This window comes from Microplitis mediator, chromosome 5, assembly GCF_029852145.1.
Source record: "Microplitis mediator isolate UGA2020A chromosome 5, iyMicMedi2.1, whole genome shotgun sequence".
Taxonomy (NCBI): domain Eukaryota; kingdom Metazoa; phylum Arthropoda; class Insecta; order Hymenoptera; family Braconidae; genus Microplitis; species Microplitis mediator.
In genome coordinates this window covers 10,970,606-10,992,720 of record NC_079973.1, presented here as the reverse complement: position 1 = coordinate 10,992,720, position 22,115 = coordinate 10,970,606, and the positions used below count along the sequence as shown (strand labels likewise).

The 22,115-nt window shown below is 31.4% G+C and overlaps 1 protein-coding gene across 2 annotated transcripts in view; it reads right to left on the bottom strand.

Annotated features, from left to right (window-relative positions):
• Positions 1–22,115, bottom strand: part of LOC130667638 (homeotic protein antennapedia-like) — a 193,115-nt gene that overhangs the window by 156,831 nt on the left and 14,169 nt on the right. Inside the window, exon 1 of one of the 2 annotated variants that reach the window (XM_057469366.1) lies at positions 15,568–15,891. The exons of the other annotated variant lie outside the window; for it this stretch is intronic. The gene's annotated coding sequence lies outside the window, so the exon portion shown is untranslated. Of the gene's footprint in view, positions 1–15,567; positions 15,892–22,115 lie in introns of those variants that run through there. 2 annotated transcript variants of the gene reach the window in all.

The following is a 22,115-nucleotide window of genomic DNA, read 5'->3' as shown; positions in this document are numbered from 1 at the left end:
ATCTAATCATCTTTACAACTTTATGTAATTTAAGTTGAAGCGACCAACAGGCTTGTAATTATTATTATACACTGTAAAGCCCCACTGTAGTCAATTATCAAAACATATATGCAAAGTTATGTAGGCGTATTTGCAATGCGTTTACGCCCCGGTGGATTCTACCCTCTTCGTGAATACTTGATGCTCTTTTCGTTAGCCGTTAGACTGCGGAAGAAGAGGGATTTTCCAGGAAAAGAGTTACACCAAATTGCGAATTTAAGTAAGTTCATTTAATTTAATTTTGGCGCAGTAAAAAAAAAGCGTCTGAATAAAATATATTGCGTTGCTTTAAACATTAATTTCGAAGGATTTAGTGAGAATTTTAACGTCTAGTGACTCGAACCACCATCGTAGAAATCAAAGTCTATTTCTAGTTCTCTGCCAAGCATTCGCGGCCTAAGTTCAGAGGTGTAGAATTTACTTAACAAGCTGTGTCGACGTCATTCCACTGAGAGAAATAATTTATCAGCCAATTATAAGCTAATGATACTAAGGAGTAACTTTTGATTGTCTTAAAAAAACGTCTTTTTTTTTTATTATCAATTTTTACACATCTTTTGAATAACGAATTCGAATTTTTTATTCCTTATTTACAGTTTGAATTTTTTTTATTCAAAATTTTTTTAAATTTCGCGCCTTTTTGTCTTAGATGTCGCTTTCTTCAATTCTCTTCATACGCTAGTGCTGCTGCCAGTAGTTGGAGAGAAAAAATGTATGGGTTTGCGTACTCTTACCCACTGTGCACTCTTGCCCCACATCACACTAATAGATCGATCACAAAGCAGCCACTGCGCTTCGCGCTTGAAGTGCGCAGTAATAAAATTAATAGTTATATCTGTGATGTTTTGGGGTCAAATTTTTATTCATTTCGTGTAGAATCGAATATCAATAATCGATTGGAAATTAAAATCTAATAATTAGAATTTCCGAATTTTTCGAAAAATCTCAATTATTGATCAATTATTTCGAAAAGTTTTTTCATAATTTGTCACAGGTTTTATAAATAATTTTGCACCTAATATTGAAATTCCGATTGAACGATATTTTTAAAAAACCCAATGAATTTTTTCACGTAACGCAACATTAAAAATGTGTATTAAATTTAAATAGTTTTTTAGTAAATATATCAACGAGTGGATCTGAGAAAAAAAAATTAAGTCGCGATGAAAGAAGTATATGAATAAGATTATAGCTGAATGCATATACTGCTATAAAGCTACAGACATTCCTCCACCCGATGAAACGGTAACAGTTTACGACTGTAAAAGCTATAATAAGGTAAGTGGCTACATGGTCTCCGGAGCCATCGATCAATGTTGTCCTCTGGACGATAAAACATTACGATGTTACTTCCATAATTGACGGGGATCCATCATTCGCATTTCGTCTTTATACTGCTCACAAGTTAAATATTACGGATGACACCCCCGCTAAACCACATACTTATTTGTATCTCGAAAGATCTCTGGCTACGGCCAAAGCTATAGAACGATAAATAATTGAAGCTTTTTCATCAAAAATTCGATTATTTTGTTGCTGCACATAAGCGATTGTGGTACAGAAGAAAATATGTGGGGTATCAATGTCCATGGGAATCATTTTTGAAGCAGCATCGGGCTAGTTGATTTCAGGGCTGTAAGTTGTAGATTGATTTTGACAGCAAGGGAGCAATCATCTTTTTCTGCTATTACTTTCTAAAAAATCTGCTCTAAAAATCACTACGAGAACGGCTTTTAACTCTCTAGTGAGTAAATCTTTTTCAATTTCATTTAATTTTATCGCTTATTTTATTGTTTGTTGAATCATATCTCTAAAAATATGGTCGTTTTGAGTCACAGTCATTATAAAGCAATACCTTCCCTTCTGATAATGAATTTTGAAATTTGAACTCCTGGATATAATAATCCAAAATTTCTAAAAGAAGGTATTGGTTTTGCGCTGATTTTAGAACCTAGAATTTTCAACGAAGACTCTACGGTTTTCGCGACACCGCCAAATGACCGCGGATTCTTGTAGAACTTGACGAAATAAAACGTTTTTGAAGAATTACATTTTTTGACGTTTCGCATAATTTATAGGTATGGAATTTTGTGTGGGTGTGAATGTGCACATAAAAAGTTAGTTAAGACAATTGCATAAAACATTTCATCAACAACATTTACAAAATTAATTGTAAGAAATCAATGGTTTCCATTAACTCAAAACAGTTTTTTTTTTTTCAAATTCATAGTTGTTTTTATCACATACACAGACGACTTCAGCTTCAACTCTTTCTTTTTACTGTAATCTCACGTTTCATTTCATCAAATACATCGTTTTTGACAGAAATATTTCTATAGTAAGCCTAAAACCGTAAAGTCTTTTATTCAAACCTCCATGTGAACTTGTTTCAATTTCCATGTTTTTGAATCAATTGAAATCCAGTTGACTCAAGTGCGGATAGGCCAAGTACGCAGCGTATTTCAGAAGAAAACACGATTTTTATCAGGGTGTGTAAAAAAGAATTATTGCTTTATATCTTTCGAATGAATTGAAAAATGTGAATAAATTAGGCTACGGCAAAAGAAAAAGTTTAACAAAATTAGATCTAATTAATCTTGAGATCAATCGAGGAAGTGGCTTTCAAGTTATTAATTTTATTTTTGTGTGCTAAATAACTCGTAAACTTTGCTAAGATGAAGTAAATAGTGTCACCTACCCCACGGTTGAAATCCCATTTATAAAGACCTCAACTTATTAACTAAAGTTTTATGGTTTGTTACCACGCTTTTCTCTTAATGTAATTATGTGATTAATTTATAAAAATAAGTGAGATCTGTGTTTATTAAAAAAAAAATATGAAAAAATAAAGTTTGTTCGAAAACATATCTTGAATAAATCTTAATATGTTTGAGTTAGTAGATAGCAGAAAGTTTTGAGACTAATCTCTAGAGATAGTCAGTACACGGAGAGAAATTTATGGTAAAAATTACAATATATTATGGAAATGGTTCTCATATTGTATGGTAACAGGTTTTTTGAACATATCGATTATAAGAATGACACCTAGAAAAATAACGGTAACTATTTCTATCTCTATGGGGTTTCATACCTATACGATATCGGAATAGTTCTGATAAGATTATGGTCATAATTACTATGTCGGTATAGTAATCATTCCCATACTACTATTGTGAACGTTACCTCATATTATGGTAATGTTTATCAAAATATATGCTAACGATTACCATAACATTTAGAAATTCCTCATGTTAAAGGAATCTTTACCATAAAATCATGGAGTAATCGGAAAAAACAGCCCCAGAAAAAATAGACCCGGCAAATGAATTTTTCAGCTGACTACCGATTTCACATGGAACTTCATACTTGGCTTTACAATTTGATAGTATCATGTCTTTCAATGTCTGTTAATTCACTTGTTAATTTCTTTCGTGAAAAACGAACACCTCAGGAGGCCCGGGGGCGAATCTCCGGTAGGGTCCAGGGGCAAAGCCTTAGGGTGCGTTCCACTAAGCGTTCACAACGCTCAAAACGCCTCAAAATCCTATCTAAATACACTTTAGCGTGGCGTTGTGAACGTCAAGTGGAACGCACCCTTAGTGGGGTCCAGGGGTCTATTTTTCGAGTTCATTTTTTCCGGATCTATTTTTTCCAAGTCTATTTTTTCCGGGATCCAAATCATGGCAATGGTTACCATACTATCATAGTAGTCGTTACCAGAGTGTAATGGTAACCACTTCTATAATAGTATGAGAATGACTACCACGCGTGTGATTACGCGACTATAGGAACTAGTTCCACGAGTATGGTAATCATTACACAATTCAGTTATCATACGATATCGGAACTTTTGCCATCATTATGAAAACTTTTTCCTAAAAAACGGGTCTATATCTCATAATTTCAAGTAATTATTACCATAACGTTATGTTACTTTTTTTTTGTCATTGCACAATCATTTATTCACCAACAGTATTTCTTCTCACTATTTATCTGGGTCCTAGGATAGTAAATATATGAAACTAAGCAATAAGTAAAACATGATCGTCCTAAATCCATCCCCAACAAATGTAGAAGAGATATAAAATAGGAGAAAGATAGGCAAGCTCTAAAATCCACGAGCTTACTTAATACCCCTATGATGTATGCGATGACCACGACTAATTCCAAATAAATAATTTGAAATACACAGATTATGTTAATAGCCTCCATTGCAAATCAGATAAAATGAATAGATAAATAACATATATGCGACACATCGTGTTTAATAAATAAAACTGTATTTTTAGTTTTACATTGTCATCAATTCCACGTCACTATTTCACATACAGATCATTTTTTTTTTAAATACAATGTAACGAAATTATGTGTATTAAATTTAACATTCGTCTTGCTAAAGTAATGCAGTTTCATAAATAGTATTCCGCAAAATGTACTTCTATTCATAGAGAAAACTATGAACGCTAAAAGAGTATTCAAATTTTGACAATTCCAAAGAACTAAACTTCCGTCTTTTGGTCAAAATTGACGATATCATTTAGTTAATTACAAATAAGGTAAAGTTCTCATTAAAATTGACCACCTCAATTTTGAAAAAAATGATGTCAAAGTTAATACTTCATCATAGATCTATGAAATTCGAAGTTTTTTTAGAATAAAATCAAAACACATAAAAGGAATCCGATAAAAATACAGACCGTACAAAAAGGCTCGAAAATCATTGACCATCTTCTTTTCGAAAAGTAAGTCATTATGCACAGAAATATACTCGCGCATGCTCAATGATTACACATCATTTGATAATACTCTTTAAAACTGAATTGGCAAAATTCACTAGCAAATATAAGGTACCGGTGGGTAAGAAGACCTAGCTAAGGGAGATTTAGAATAGAATCGAAAATATAGCATTTAATTATCGAAATGTATCATTAATCTTTATTTCAATACATTAGCCATAAAATATAATGAAGTAATGGTAATTTTTACCATAAACAAACATAAAATTAAACTTTCACAAAAACCATACGAATAGGCCTTATTTTACTACGATAGGGTAATAAGGCCTACGAGTTAAACAAACTGTAATAGTTAAACTATACTTAATAAAATTGGTATTAGAGATGAATCATCACTTGAATTTAGCAACAATACTTTTTAAAAGTCAGAAGACTAGATTGTTTTTTATAATTTCTTCTGCGCTACGACAGCATATGACGGATGATGAAATATAGAAGACAGGGAACATGGTATCGGGACTCTATAAACTTGTCGTAACTTCTCTATACAAGACCCTTCTACTAGAGTAGCCTTTAGCGGAGGCGATTATTATAAACATCATTTTTGTCACTTAGGCCTTATTACCCGACAGGACTTATTACCCTCGGGTGCCTTAGTCAATATTCACTAATTTTCGCTAATTTAGTTTTAGAGAGTATTTTGTTTGCGAATGTAAGGTTTTCTATAAGGAACAGATCTATTGGTAAAGGCTCAGACAAAATTTTTGTCCACAATACTTTTAAATCGGTCTGTCACAGAACCATTACCTAAATTAGTTCAATGAATTGTTCATCAAGTAGATGCATTTACTTCAATTCGCGATTGATTTTCCTCACTACAGAACTGTCATAAAAAATTGTGATTATTGAGACAACAGTTAAATATCATATGAAATTCATTAATCAGTTTTCGGTTAAAAGAGAAATTCGATGAACAGACATGACTTTTATAATATTGAGTTATAAAAGTTGATGTAAGTAGAAATCGGAGAAAAACATTATCATAAAGGCATCATATATATAAAACATTTTTAATTATACGGACAAAATAAGATACTGACAGAGTTAATTGTCTATAATATATCACAAAGAATGTAGAAAAAAACTTGTGTATGAATAATTTAGAAGCATGGCATGAAAAGTACTTTTTTACAGAAATTAATTACTTTGCACTGATTTAAATTATTCAATACATGATACTTGTAACCACATTGTCCTTAAAAAGCTTGATGATCAAAACGAGTGTTTATATAGATCAAGTTTGTCGAATAAAAAGCGTGATCTGATGATTTAAGTCCTTATGAAGGTGTCAATGAGAAAGAGTGCGCCGAGATTTAGCGAGTTTTTTCAATGGGATGCCGATGGCCGTGCCAAAGGATCCTTTGCTCGATTGAGTTTAAAAAAACACGTTACCAGTGACGCAGACTCGCGCGTGTACAAGCTGGATACTAAGGTGATACTAATTGAAACGAGAAATTCCCGCCACATATCACTGAGAACGTCGGTCTGATCGTTGTCACGGCAGCCTCGTGCGATCACGCAAACACCTATATGTATACCGTTGGTCAACATAACCGTACATCGGGGGTTGGACTGTACACAGCTTCGTTGTGTACCATGATACTCGCACCAGATAACGATAGACGATCGTTGCACGCACTAAGGAAGCGTTCAAGTTAGCGAAGTAAACAGAACATGAATCGTTCAGTCAATAAAATATATGAGGAACCTGGTCTAGCAAGTAAATTTTATCAGAATATATGTTAATATATCTGATATCGTGACAACGTAGAGATTAAATATGAAATAATAACCTATTGGTACACAGAAAAAAAAAACTAAATTGAATCAAGAAGAATTTACTTGACCCGAGAATATTTATATGAAGAGAACTAATTCGTTGCTCAGAGAACCTCTAATTATTGTTCCAACTGTATTACTGACTTACAAAAAATGGTGGGAACTCAGTTCAAGAAAATCAATTTTTTGGTTTTTAAAGACTCACATTTGACTGTTTATGCCATGGAGAATAGGGAGATCTCTGTACTGGTGTCATAGAATTTATAGTTAAATTTTTGGGTTTTAATATTTCGAACGTATGTCAGCTTAGTGGACAGCAGACAAGACTTCTAATTCAAAGAATGGATTGAAGTTACATTTTTTTTCTGTACATGTTTTCCTGGGTTACATCAAATTTATTGTATTTAAATTCGTATATGTATCATGTTATTTTCCGTGGGTGTCAGCCCATGAAAATATGTTGAAGATGAACGTCTGCTAAAAGTCGTATAATCACGGACAACCAATATAATAAAATACATCAGCACTATCGTGCGCATATGTACATACAGATATATATATATATATACATATAAACAGCTCGCGTAACTACAGAGAATCGGTAAGGGATACAAATGCATCAGTTTCACGGCTCGTAAAACAAGACAACGCAATTCATGCCGTCCTCATGCATGAATCAACAACCTTTTCTATATTTACATAACAACACTCGACTGTAAGTCTTACCGCGAGAGGGAGGCTTTGACAGATTGGGAATATGGATGGACATTATCCACGAGGGACTCTTTCTTCAAGAGGGTGGAGATGAAACAGAAAAGAAATAACGACAGGGACGAAAGCAGAAGACTTATATAAATCATGGAGAATGAACAAAAGAAAGTATAAGAATTTATGTGACAATACGACATAACTTTATAGTTGAATCAATACGTTTTTAGAATATTTGTCATCTTAAATCCCCATTAATTTTTTTACGTATCTGATATCTTTATACAAGTGGATCGATGAATACATGAATAGATATTGTCATTTTTTATTAAAAATTTTATTTATTATCGATATATTACGAGTTATCTCGATTAACAATTGTAAATTTATCCGTTGACACACGGAAAAACTGTACTCGTTTAAAATGCTGTGGTGTCATACACGGTAAGAAATGCATGGCGTTCAACACCATGCTAGTATGGTCTCAAGACAGATACTAAAATAGTATGTAAAATATATATATTTACTATACTGTATATATAGTTTTGGTATTGTACTGCTACATATATAATAATATAATACAGCTTGTATTGCTGTATATATAGTTTTGGTATTGTATTGCTAACACGTATGCATAGTAGGCACGGCGAAACAGCATAGCCCTGAGACCCATACTACAATGCCGAGGGCACAATGCTACTAGTTTTTTCCGCCATAATTTCTGGCGTGTCAATCAATGTATACTATCGTATTACCGCCAAAACTATATAGATGTCGTTAGACTAGGTTTGTCTGCCAGAGACATTGTGGATACGGCAACGCAGTATGGGCCTGACGGCCATACTGACATTGCGGCGTCCGCGACAACTATCGCCAATGTTACTATTCCCGCAATGGTCGAATCATCTATGCATACAAGTTCACATCCTGTAAAAATCTTCGATACCATACAGTATGGCGTTCGAGCCCATACTAGCATCGTGATATCCGCAAAATATTTCTTACCGCGTAGCATGGTGAGTACTACCATTCAAAATTCGGCAAATTACTGTCAAATAAATAATACGTTTCAAAATTCTGCGTCTTCATACTACATGGCAATAATTACCACATTACATTAGAAAAAATACCATTGGCTTCTTCCCGTTTAATTAAATAGTCTACAATATTCATGAAACACAAGCATTCGCCATGACTGGAGATCACATAGAAACATCCTATTCAATTGAGGCCAAAGACAACTCTTAGTAATAGCACTCTAACGTGTATAGTATACGTGGTTTCATACTATCCTCCTTGAAGGATACGTAAGACCGAGTAATTCTTATTACGGAATCGATGTGCATTTACTATCTATTTTTACTGGTACATTTATGACTCAATGAGAATCAGTAACAAACGTATCTTATATTTATACCATTAATATTTTCCACCAAGGAAAGTTATGGATGTGGTTTATATCTATGATTGATGTATGGGAACTTAATGAAACGATTATACAAAAAGTACTGAGATAAAATCTTTATTTTGTGTGGTTGTATTCTAAAACGTAGACAATCGTCTAAGGTGGGCGACAGTACTTATCGAATAAACCTGTGGACCGAGAACGGCTGTTGCAGAATACAGCATGTCTCCATATGTGCTGTATATAAGAAGCCACAGGGGAAGGAGAAGTAAGGCGTGACAAGACTGCAAAGTAAAAGGAACCAGCGTAGAGTCACCCGCGCAAACGGTGACATGCTGCCGAGCCGGTTGTATTGTGAGACCCTTTTGCAAAAGATGCAAAGGCTAACAGAAGGAGAGAGTGAATAAGTTTCCCGTGGGCCCCGTCAGAATCCCCAAGGCAGGTGAATATAACCTCACTGCACTAGTCCCACCGCCATAACACAAACTGTATAGAGAACTTTTGTTTGTATTGTCGTTTTGCAATTACACATACCGACTCAGGCGTTTTCACCAATACAGACATATAAATGTGAAGGTTTTTATAGTTTCAGATAAAACCAGTGATCTAGCTGAGTGGAAAAAAAGTAATATGATGATCTAATACCCGGAGATAATTTTATAGTAAAAGTTATCATTTAGTGATAGTCAAATTTTTAAAATGAATTCGATCTTAGTGAATATTATTTAAATTGTTAAATAATCGATCTGAATTGTAGTATCTAACAACTATGTGGCAACCCGAGTCAAAGAACAAATTCTATTTTAGTCCTCAAAAGTCTCAATTCTTTTGATGTTTTATTTGCCGCTCAGAAAGTAGCTCTACTTTAGTACACAAAATCCTCAATGAGAACAATAAGATCTAAATGCGAATAATTTATCGATTTAAAATTATAATTAAGACCTGAAAATCCTCAAATTATTGAAAATTAAAATTTAGTATCGTAGATAGTATAATAAAATTTCCCAAGTGTAGACATTACTTAGCAATGGAATAGCAAAAGCCAACGATACAGAGTTTTAAGAAATAACAGATTTATTTCTTAAAACTTTGGGTCATTGGCTTTTGAAATTACAACCGATTATCTCAAATTCGGGTTTTTACTTGAAAAAAATTATAGATTATCATAGATGTTTATAAGGCTCATATTAGTTTTCATAGAATACATTTATTTTCTTAAACATAAGAGGACTATTGCATTTTATAAGACTTATAAGCAGTGAATTTTGTAAATTCGATTTAAAACGCGAGTGATAATATTTAGTTACAAAAAAATCCCGGGTTGAAAAATGTGATCTGATTTTAGTCGAACTTAACTGCATTTGGACAAATTGGTCTGTACTTGAACAAGTTGATTTGTTTTTGATCTTTTATAAAAATTAATTATTAAATATTCGTCTAACCCCTGGTTGAACAAAACGATTCACTCAATGTTGAATGTATATCTATATAGTAGTAAAATTGAATCGTTTTGAATTGTTTTGAATCGTTTCTAATCATTTTGAATCGCTTCTTTTCATCAGGGACGGAACAAAATTTAGGTTATACTATACTAATTTTTTGTTTCATAGCCTTCTAGAATAAAATACTATAAATTTCGAGCCGACTTTTTCAAATCAGTCTTGAAGAAAAATGTCATTTATTATAATTTACTTCTTAGTTGATTGATATAGAGGTTAAAAATTTTCTTAAACTTATATTATTTCAAAAGTAAATACTGTTTATTGATAAATATGAATCAAATGTATCTAGCCATTAGCCGAAGTATCTATTTGTGTCCTAATACCCCCTTTTTCAGTTAAAGAATAAGAAAGAAAACAATATGCTATTATTGGGTTAAGATTGTAGGTTAGATGAAACATGACACTGTATCCAACAATTTATATTTAAGTATATATGACCAAGTCAGGGCGCCAAACGTATATTTACCAACGATTCTATAACCATTGTGATAAAAATGGAATAAAAAAGAAAAACAAAAATTTACCCGCATTTGTATGCAAACTTCGCACGCACGCGTTACGCACTTTTAATCGGCTCTCAAGTACGTGACTGCGCATGCTCGCGTGTCTGCCTGTAGAGTCGTGTGCATCCCGTGTTGTTAGCAGAATAAACGGGACACCAAAAAAAAAAAATTTTTTTTTCATTGATTTCTCGATTAATTCACTTGATATTATTATTTGATTCACATCCAACTTCCACAGTTACATGAAATTTTTTTATCTATCTAATATTAGTTATTGTGTAAATCATGCAATGGATTTTCAGTACTTGATAATTATACGCAAGAAAAAAACTTGGATCATAAAGAATTTATTTGACCCAAAAATATTTTTTTCTTAAAATTGATATTTTTGATTCAATCCAAAATTTCTTAGATTGATAAATTTAAATTCTTGACCCAATTTTGAATTTTTGTTCAATTGAAAAGAAAAACTTTTACTCAGAGAACTTCAAATTTTGTTCCAATTCTATTACCGACTTAGAGCATAAATGGTCACTCAGTTTAAGAAAATCAGTCTCTTGGTTTTTTAAGATTCACTTTTGTCTGTTCAATCCATGGGAATAGAGAAACTTCTATACCGTTGTCATAGTATTCAAAGTTTAAATTTTAGGTTTTAATATCTCAGACGTATGTCAGCCTAGTAGATAACAGTCGAGACTTCTAATTCGAAGGTCGCGAGTTCGATCCCATCCAAAGTCAGTGTCTCTTAAAAATTGAATTGAAACGACCAAATTTTGAGTAACCTTGACGTCATTTGCTAAATTTAAAAACAAAGGACATGTGTTGGTATAAAAAGTGCTACCTGGAATAAAATCACTAGAATCTCAAATCAAGAGAATGGAATACTTGGGACAAGAAACTCGTGTAAGAAAAAAAATTCAAAAAGGTTCGAAAAAAGTTCGACATGTCGAACTTCGAAATTTCAGACAAAATCGAACTTTTGTAAAACAATACAAATTACATTACAAACATGAAAAATCACATGGGACAAAGAGGATTGGCATAAAAGTTCGGAAATCTCGACTTTTCGGGACGTGTTGCTAACGATGGAAACTCACAATTAGGTATCAACATTTTTAGATCGTTTTTGATAATTTTGATTATAGTGGTCAAAAAATGAAACAATTTCGTTCAAATCATTCTAACTTTTGATCAGGGAATCAATTTTCTTCAACTGAGATTAAAATTCTTGACTGAAGAATTTTCTCGTTTTTGATGCAAGCTAACATTATCCCGAATTAAAAAAACAGTATGACCCAAAACGGGTATTCAATTTTGAAAAATGAAGAATTCTCAATTCAAGTTTAATTTTTTCTCTGTACAATCGATGAACACACAATGCAAGAATATATCTCAATACATGTTGCAACGCGAATGAAAATCATAGATTCGCGTGTTTGACTTGAGTATCATCAAGAGTAATCGCAATGTATATTAAATTATTATCAATGTTCATGAATTTATATACGTAGTTGATGTTATATGCGTTATTGTTATATAAATTACTAGAAACTAATACTCGCGAAATAACAGGTGTTTTTTTGTAATCGCGAACTATTCAAAATACCCCGGTTATATTATATATATATATATATATATATATATATATATATATATATATATATATATATGTATGTATTATATATGTATGCAGTTTTGAGTACAACGCAGTATTCGAAGTATAGCGTCTCAGTGGAGACTTCCGTACACAAACGCTTCGGTCTTATCTAATTTATTGCCTCAAGTCATCTACCAAGAGTACAAGAAAGATAATGATAGAAAAAAAAAAAAAAAACGCGATTCATTCACCGTTCTAGCGACGAGATGAATCTTTGCAAAAATAACTTTAATAAAAATGTACTCGCCGTACGTGTAAGGACGCTAACTTGTCATTGTCACTTTTATACAATGAATTTTTTCATAAGAACGGATATTTTGAATCACAAAAAATTGCTTTCAAATAAAAAGTGATTGTCTACGAAAATAATTCCTTTAGTGGAATGAATTTTTTGGTTTACGGAAAAATAAAATAAATTCGCGATGATCGCAGTAGAATTCATGACCTCGTTCAACTTGAGCTTCTCATCTTAGATTTGAAAAACGAAGTATTTGAGTGCAAGGAGATAAAGTATTTTTGGGTCTCAAATGCGGTGTGCAAAGACGCAGTGTTAAGAAAATAATTAAAAAATCTAAATAAAAATGGTAGAAAGTAAATAAAATAACAGACCAGTAGAAACGGAACTTCGGAGAAGCTGAGATGAGAAAAAGACTGAAAAGTCTGCTTTCTGAGGATAGACGCATATAAGTTGCACATGCTTGCAAACCTTCCCGCCAGAGGCTGCAGAGATGAGAGACGAAGGGGAAAGATGGCGGCCGCCAAAGTCTAACCGGTTCGTTTATATTGCTCTCTATTCTTCTTTCTTTCTTTTCCGCTCTTTCTATCTCTTACATTGCATCTATATATACATATATGTACCTTCTAAAATCACATTTACACGATCTACAATATCTCAACCAGTCTCGATTTATAACTTATTGCTTTAAAAAATTATTTTTTATGTAATCAGTTTGCAAAAAGCGTAAACAATCGCTTTTGGTATCAACAAGTCTCAATATACGAAATTATGGTTACGTAATCGAATTCTTTTGTAAAATTGTGTAGAAATTGTTTGTGACATCAGAAAGTTACTACAATATGTTCTGCAAAAAAACAAAGCTTTGAGAATTTGAATTGGAACTTTAGCTTAAGAATTCGAAAAAATAATTTACTTTTTAAGTGATATTTCAATAAACAAAATTAAGTAGATCTTAAATCATTAAAGATTGATTGATTGGTTTATTAATGAGAGTGATTATGTAATTTTGCTTTGCTGTAATTGCATGAATTTTTTTTTTTTTTTAAAAGAATGTTTACAGTATAAAAAATAAGGAGTGAATTCAGATTTTATTTCAATCAGAGTTCACTCGAAGTTCCGGAGTTTAGAAAAAAATCACGTCGCATAAGAAGTGAAGGATTTTTTTTTTTGAGCGAAAAGATTTCGAAGTGACGCGAATTTTATTTCAATCCGCAGTGACTCCGGTCCGGAGTTTTAACAATTAAATAAATTAATTTTTAATAGAAATAACTTTTTTATGAGAAATATTATTATTTTGAACAATAATTGATTCAGGTATTAATAATTAATACATAATAGATTGTGTTTTTAATTTATAAAATGCTTTAGTAACTCACGATAATGGAATTATAATTTATAAATTTATAAATTGTAATTTCTAGAATATACGTTAACAGGAAAATAATAACTTTTACGATTTTTTAATAGGGAATTGTATCGGATAATCTCGGGTCAAAAAATTTGGTCCATTTTCAATTAATTAAGAATTCAAAGTCGTGTTTGTTCAATTCCTGGTCAAAAATAAAACTTGGTTTAGACTTGGTCGGCTTAAATCGTGACTAAGTAAGACCAGTTAAGTCGAAATTAAGACGAACTCACGCAAATTCACCTTGGTTTCGACTAAATTGGTCTTACTTAGTCACGATTTAAGACGACCAAATCTAAACCAAGTTTTATTTTTGACCCGGGATTTTACTTTTTATTTGTATTCAGTTAACATGTGAAATTTGATCGGGTTTTGTCTGTACTATTCCTTATTTACACTATTTTCAGACTTGTTTTCCCCAATTTTTAGTCTGTTTTTGGTTCCTTCTAGATCAACATCAGACTTTTTCTGTCTGTTTTTGAGGTTCAGATCAAAAACACCTAAGAATTTTGATACAATTTGAAAGACAGAACAACTGGTTCAAAAATAGAGCAATTAATCCAAACTCATAGTCTGTAACTAAGTGTGTAACAAGTGTATTATGTTCACACACATGAAATATGTTCCATGTTTAAGGCTATAAGAAAAACTATAGTTTTTTTGTAATCACTTAGAACACATTTCACAGTGTGTTTAATATCTGTCGTTCACTTAACGCGTCTTAATGTTATTTGGCAAGAGTGTTAATTTTGAATACACACTTTGTTTTAGAGTGCACTATAAGTAGACTAAAATTAGATCAAATTTTTCAATCCAGGATCATTGTAATACATGTTAACGATTCATGTTCTTATCATTGCTGGTCATAGTTACCATCTAAAGTAATATTTCTTACATCTAAAAAATTTGTAAGCTTGCCATCTAAGATGACAATGATGATCATCATGAGTAAAAATGATCACCATCTCCGATAGGAAAAGTCAACGTAAAGGAATGAGAATCTTTCAAATGCTTTCTAAAATGAATTAGTGAAAAACACTACTTGGCAGTGTCTCTTATTGCCAGTGAGAAATATACCACTGCTTAAAGTAGTGATATAATTTTCACTAGTAAACAGTCAATAGTCACAATTTTCACTACTTCAAATTTAAAAGATTGTAAAGGTGCAAAAGGGTGCTTCGTTAAGATAGGAGGTATCACTACTTTTTTTCAGCGTGCAATGTTCAAAATTAGCATGAACATGTAAATGATTACACCAAAAATCATAATACTTGTCTTAATATATTATTTTTCTATATATTTAATGGTTATGAAGTATACATTCTAGTATTTTAAAGTCTTTATACAATACTGTTTATAAATAACACATAATTGAAGAAGTATGTGGAAGACATCATATGTATGTATGTATATATATGCCGTCGGACTAAATACTCAATGATAAGATATAGAGTAGACATCAATTGTAAAAAAGTTATAGTTTGTAAAAGTGGAACATAAAAATTGCTATATGCTACTTTTTGATGCATACTTACAAGGTACCGCTTCAACAATGATTCCATTATTTTGGAAACAAACAGTAACCAACACCATCAATCAATCATTTGTATAAAACTTATATCTGTTCACTTTTACAACATCAACTTTTCCAATATCAAGCCACACAACTTCAAAATTACATAAAAAAGTTACGTCACACTATTTTTCACTATTAACCTAAACATTTTTTAAGACAAACACAAGGACTCGACACACTTAATAATAGTTATATTTATTGTTATTTCGAGAAGTAAACAAGGATTGTCTCATCGAAATAATCCGTTACTTAAGATTGTGCATAGTAGATAAAGCCGTGTCTATCAGCCATTATGCACTGCGGCGCGGCGCAGAAACGAATAGGTCAACACGAGGCTTGAACACCGCTGACCACTTTGCTGTTTACCCCCCTCAATCATCAACATAAGCGCGCTTTTACACCTACACCTTGCCACTGTCCATCCCCTCTTCATTCTTTTGTCAGTATCCATTCTCCAACTGTCTGTTGGTTCTCCTTCCATGTTACCGTACTTCTTGTTTCCCTCGTCGTTATTTACAACCGAAAGTCTCATAAATGTTTACAATAAAATTTTATTTAAATATTTATAGATCAATATTATAACATTCAATTGAATAATTCGGTCTTTTATCAGAAAATTTGTGATGCTTTGAATAGGTTCTCAATAATTTGAAAATTAAATTAGTCGGTGAGGTAACAGACCCATTACCCGCTCACTTTTCATTAGAGTGAAATTAAAGCACAATAAAATGAAAAATCATTTTTTTTTAATAGTTATTTTTTGTAGTTTTCAATATTAGAATCAAATTTCAATTTTGAGAATAATGTTGATAATTAATTATTAATTTTTTAAATAAGATCGTTAAGTGGACCCATAGTCGCTCACTAAAAGTTGTGATGTGCCATTACTTAACCAACACCTGACCCTTTACTTGCTCAAAGACAATATCAATTGAACTATAAGTTTATTCATTTGGAGAATAATTTATAAAATATATGAGTTTATTTAATTTTCACAAATTTAAAATATATATCGAATAACATATAATTGTAATAATTATTAAAGAATTTAATGCAACCTAAATTTAATCTAACGAACGAACGTTGAAGCAAAACATTGCCGGCTTTGCCCGATTTTGAAATCAGTTTTCATATAAAATTTCTAAAAACGCATTATTCAGTCAAAGTAAGCGACTGATGGTACTGGTCGGGTTGAGATTCTTATTTTATGGTGAATAGAATAACAATATGACGTTTTGGAGAAAATTTTTTATTTTAAAATAATAGAATTCTATTTTTGACATATTTTTTATTATAATTTTCTCTCTAAACATGAATTAGTGAAAGAGATGAATAGTCACTTATTGTTAGTGAAAAGTATACCACTATTTGAATTAGTGACATTCTTTTCACGAGAAAACAGTGCTATCTTAAAATGAATCTGTGAAACATTTTGAAAATCAGTGAATATTCATTGCGAATCAGTCCCAAGTATATCACTGATTGAATTAGTGACATACTTGGGACTATTTGTGCAGTGAATATTCACTGATTGGAGTACTTTTAACCGATTCATTTTAAGAGAGTGAATAGTCACTATTTTCACTGTTTCAAATTTAAGAGAGCGCATCATAGTAATGGTTACATTACTCTATAGTTTGTATACGCAGTCACATAAGAGCGTCGTGGCACAAACTATAGAGTAATGTAACCATTACCATACTGCATATGAATATTTACTTGACATTTCTCTCCGTGTACGGTTTGGACTCTGAATTAGTGAATATTCACTTATCTTCACTAATTCATGGTCGAATATGAGTATTGCAGGCTCTAAAATTGAACATTGGAACAAGATATTGTTTTTGCCTCCGTTCCTAGTTAAGTATTCTACAAATGTGGTTTCATAATATGAGATTTTTGAGACAGTTTCAAAAACCAAAAAAACCAGCGTCAAAAATTTGACGTCTATTTAAAGCTCCAACAAAAATGCAACAATACTCGATAATTAGATAAGAACTGAAAATAATTAAAACTCACATTTAAACTCAAAGTACAAGTCAAATTAGAGGAATTTTTTTCACCAAAAATTATTCATCGAAAAACTACCAAAAAAAAGTTAATTTTGATCTAAAATGGATTAATGCATCTCGTACTTCAATAGTTTAAAAAATAAGATTAACTTTCTCGCTTAATTTTACCGACATTATAAAATAAATTAAGAGGAATAAATAACTTTCAGTTAGTAATCAAAATAAAATAATTATAAGTTAAGTGCAATTACGAGATGGGATCGGTAATCGAATAAACATAATGATTACAAAGTTTATTTGTTTGTAAATAATAAGTATACTATCAAAGCTGTAGAGAAAACTCATAAGCGGAACGTAATCCATTTTTTTTCATTAATAATGTCTGCAACGAGCAAAATTTATGATAGTTATAAAAACAAATGTTTTAATTTAGCATTTAGTGCATATGATATTCGCTTATCGTGTAAAGATCTAGATTAATTGTTATATTATAACTACAGGTTGTAATTAGTTATAGTCGAGTTAAAATGGAACAAGTCCAAAAGTAGTTTTTAGCAGAAGCACGCAAGATTATAAACATCTTTGGTATACATCTCTACAATAGCAGACACGTGTTTTTAATTTGACAAGATAAAAAAACTATCGAGCTTGACGTTCATTCAAGTTCAAGTTCTCTATTATTCGTTAACGACACGTGTCTGCTGTAACCGCATAGACTTGGAATATTGACAATTTTAAGTTGAACATAACATAGTATTTGTTCAAATGCTTGCATATTCTCTACACGGAAATAACAAATTAGGCGCTGCAACAGGACGCAGTCCTGTGGAAACAACATGACAAAATCCTGTTGTACGCTTTGCAGTACAATAATCAGGATTTGATTCCAAATTCTTATTGCTGATATGATAAATGACTTATCATACTTAGCACTATGACATCCCGGCAAAACGAGGGAATCCTGACGGACTTCACCTCTACGCAGACTAGGCTCTAGAATACACAAGTCTTTCCTTATTAAATCCTTTTGATTCAAATATAGCGCTTTTTAAACAATACAAGATAAGAAAAACTCACGACTAGACCTAAAAGTGAGTTATCTGAAGCTCCTTAATAACTGAAGTATGTCAATTGAATCTTATTCCATGCAAGTCCCGTGTGAAAAAAATTTGTTCCCAAAAGATTCCAGAAAAGTTCCGCATGTGGAACTTCTAAACATGAGACAGATTAGAACTTCAAATGGAACTTTTTTGGAACGTTAGTAATTTTGATAGTAAAAAAAAATTTTATGAGAAAATTTAGAGTCAAAAAAGGACGTTCTTGGAACTTTTTTGGAATTTTTTATGGACGTTTTTTTAAGTTCTATAAAAAATTCAAAAGTAATAATTTTTGAACTATTATAGCATGTTTCTAGAACGTCTTTAGTCTACAAAAGATGCAAAAGTAGTGATTTTGGAATGTCTTGGAATGCCTTTTTTAGTCCATAAAAAAGTCAAAAGTGGTGATTTTGGAACTTTTTTGGAATGTTTTTGGAACGTCTATTTTAATTCTGTAATGGGTTGTCAAGTAACGATTTTTGGACCATTTTAAAATATTTTTGGAACGTCTTTTCTAGCATCCGAAAAAGGTCAAAAGTGGTGATTACGGAAGTTTTTTGGAATGTCCATATGAAATTCCAAAAACGTCCTTTTTTATCTCTAAATTCGCTCATAGAAACTTTGTTTTTACCATCAAAATTACTAATGTTCCAAAAAAGTTTCATTCGAAGTTCTAATCTGTCTCATGTTTAGAAGTTCCCCATGCGGAATTTTTTTGGAACGAATTTTTTTTACACAGGAGTTTGCTTTTCTACATCTCACCGTCCATTCTATAGCAATAACTAAATTATATCACTATGGAAAATTAATTATTGATCTAGTTAATTTGACAAAACAACAATTTTTTGTAATTATGAGAAAATTAACTTGATTTAAATCGATCCGCAGTCGAACTAAACAAATGGAGTGAATTTAATTATAGATGTTATCATTTTTAAAGTTTGAGCGGAGCCAAATTTGACCAATTATCTTAAATATTATGCAATTGATATATTGCATATAAATTTTGATATACTGCTTTTCCTGTGTATAATATAGTTATTGTTTGCAATATTAAATATTTTATCCAACACATTATTCTAGTAGTCTGTCAGTTAACTCTGTATGTACCGCCTCCATAAGAAATCAGACATTAATAGGCTATAGAGGCAGTCGTGAAAGAGCAGCGTGCACACCAAGGTGGACGCAAGATATCGAAAACCAGTTTCATCTCTTGAACGCTTAATTAAGGATCGTCGAATGAAACGGGCATGCGTAAGTACAGTGGAGACAAAGAAAAAAAATTATAGAAAACGATTTGCGTAAGAGAGATATTGGAACCTCGCCGTCTTATACAAAAGCTTAACGTAACTTGTATACAATTGCACTTCTAGAACTGCATAGTCTACGCCAATGTCGTCATCGTATTCTTTTCCTTATGATGAGCATTCATTTCACGTTTGTTATCTTCTAGCAGCTTTTATCGCGTTACCATACACCCAATGTAGGGAATAGAAGAAAAAAAAAATAATTTTCTGACATAAGAACTCGTTTATTTTTATCATGTGGTCGTGGGTCGTTACAATAAGTAATTTTTATATCGTTATTACGCAAGTTCAACAAATAATCGTAACTTTGTAAAAACAGTACGGTGATATATATGTATGTATAGTGATGAGGGTAACATTATATATTTATATCAAGAAATTATCATTCAGTATATAATCTCTGAGCAAATAAGTTGAATTTAATAAAAAAAAGTCTTAACACTTTTTTTATCTCTGAGCGATAGTTTTGATAGGATTAATTAATTCGTTGTATGCGTGTTTATAAATTTTTATTCAACACTTAATAAAACCGAAATAGAGGAAAACAACGCGGAATAAATAAGTGGTTCTACTTCCTGGTCGAATCCCGTTAATCTAACGTGATTTTAACTTAGGTTTGAAACACAAATAATGATTTAGAATTGCCGATTGTTGATAAGATTGAAGAAGGGAAGGGGCTCGACGGACCAACTGAGTCGCTAATTATTTTTTGTGGCAATTAAGCACTGGGTACAAGTTGTTTTGATCTACTCGAAGAAATCCGTCATAATATTCCCGTGATTAAGAAAAAATTATTCCGGGACACGATGGACCTCTTCAAAAAAATGAGAATTTTTTTTTTCGTTTTTTTTTTTCAAATGACTGTATCCTTAAATTTTATCTTTATTGAACTTATCTTTGATAATTTATCGAAGTGTATGACAAAAAAAAATTCACCTTTTGGAGCCAATGCTCGTTCTCAAAATTTTTCATTTTTCTTCAACCAAAAGTTATTTTTATCGAAGTGGAAATTTGTGAATTACATCAAACTCATAAATCGAAACTATGGAAAAAAAAAATTTTGAAGGTGATCCGTCATGCCCCGGTCTTCTTTATTGATACATACATTTATATATTAATTAACATCAACAATATTTTATTGCTAATGAGATCTAAACGTAGACACATTGACTGATAACATAAATTGGCGTGAACATTTCATTTAAATGAAAATAAGCCGTGGTCATATTTATTAAGAATAAAAACATTCGATTTATTATGGATTGGTATTTTTAGATAGATAATAATCGACTATATCGATGTATGTATGATTCAATGATTAATATAATGAATCATTCATAAATCAACTGAACACATTCTATTTTTTTTTAACCTTGTAATTTTTATTAAGATAAAAAATAAGTTATTTTTTGCTACCTTTAGTATCCGTAAAAAAGAAAAAAAATTCTTGTCTCTAAACTTTGTTTGCATGAAAATTATTTGATTTATTTCCTTTTTATTTATAAGACCAGAGATGGGAGAATTATTTGCACCTTTTTTTAGGTTAGGAATCTTTTTTTTTTTCTTTCAAAATTTATGGTCAACAATTTTAATATATCTTTATAATTTTTTTAAATTATTAAATAAGTAAAAAAACTTTTCAAACATATTTTTAAGGTATATATATTCATAAATATATGATAGAGATGAAATGTTTTCTCAAATTTTATATTTTATGCTTCGCACCGAGAAATTTTTTCTTGACTTAAGAAAATTATTTTCTTCATTTCGTAGAGCAAAATTTCTTGCGCCAAGAAATATTTTTTTTAATTTGTAACAAAAAAATTTATTCGGGGCAAATGAAAATTTTCTTGAAACGAGAAAAAATTTTCTTGATTCAAAAAAATTCACCCTTGACGCAAGAAAATTTTTTCTTAACTCAAGAAAATGTTTGTTTTTAATTTTCAACAAAAAACATATTTTCTTGGTGATGAAAACAAAAATTTTCTTAGAACTAGTAAAATTTCTTAACGCAAGAAATTTTTCTCGCCTCAAAAGGTTTTTTCTTGGCTCAAAAAAATTTTTTCTCGCCCCAAGAAAATTTGTATTTTA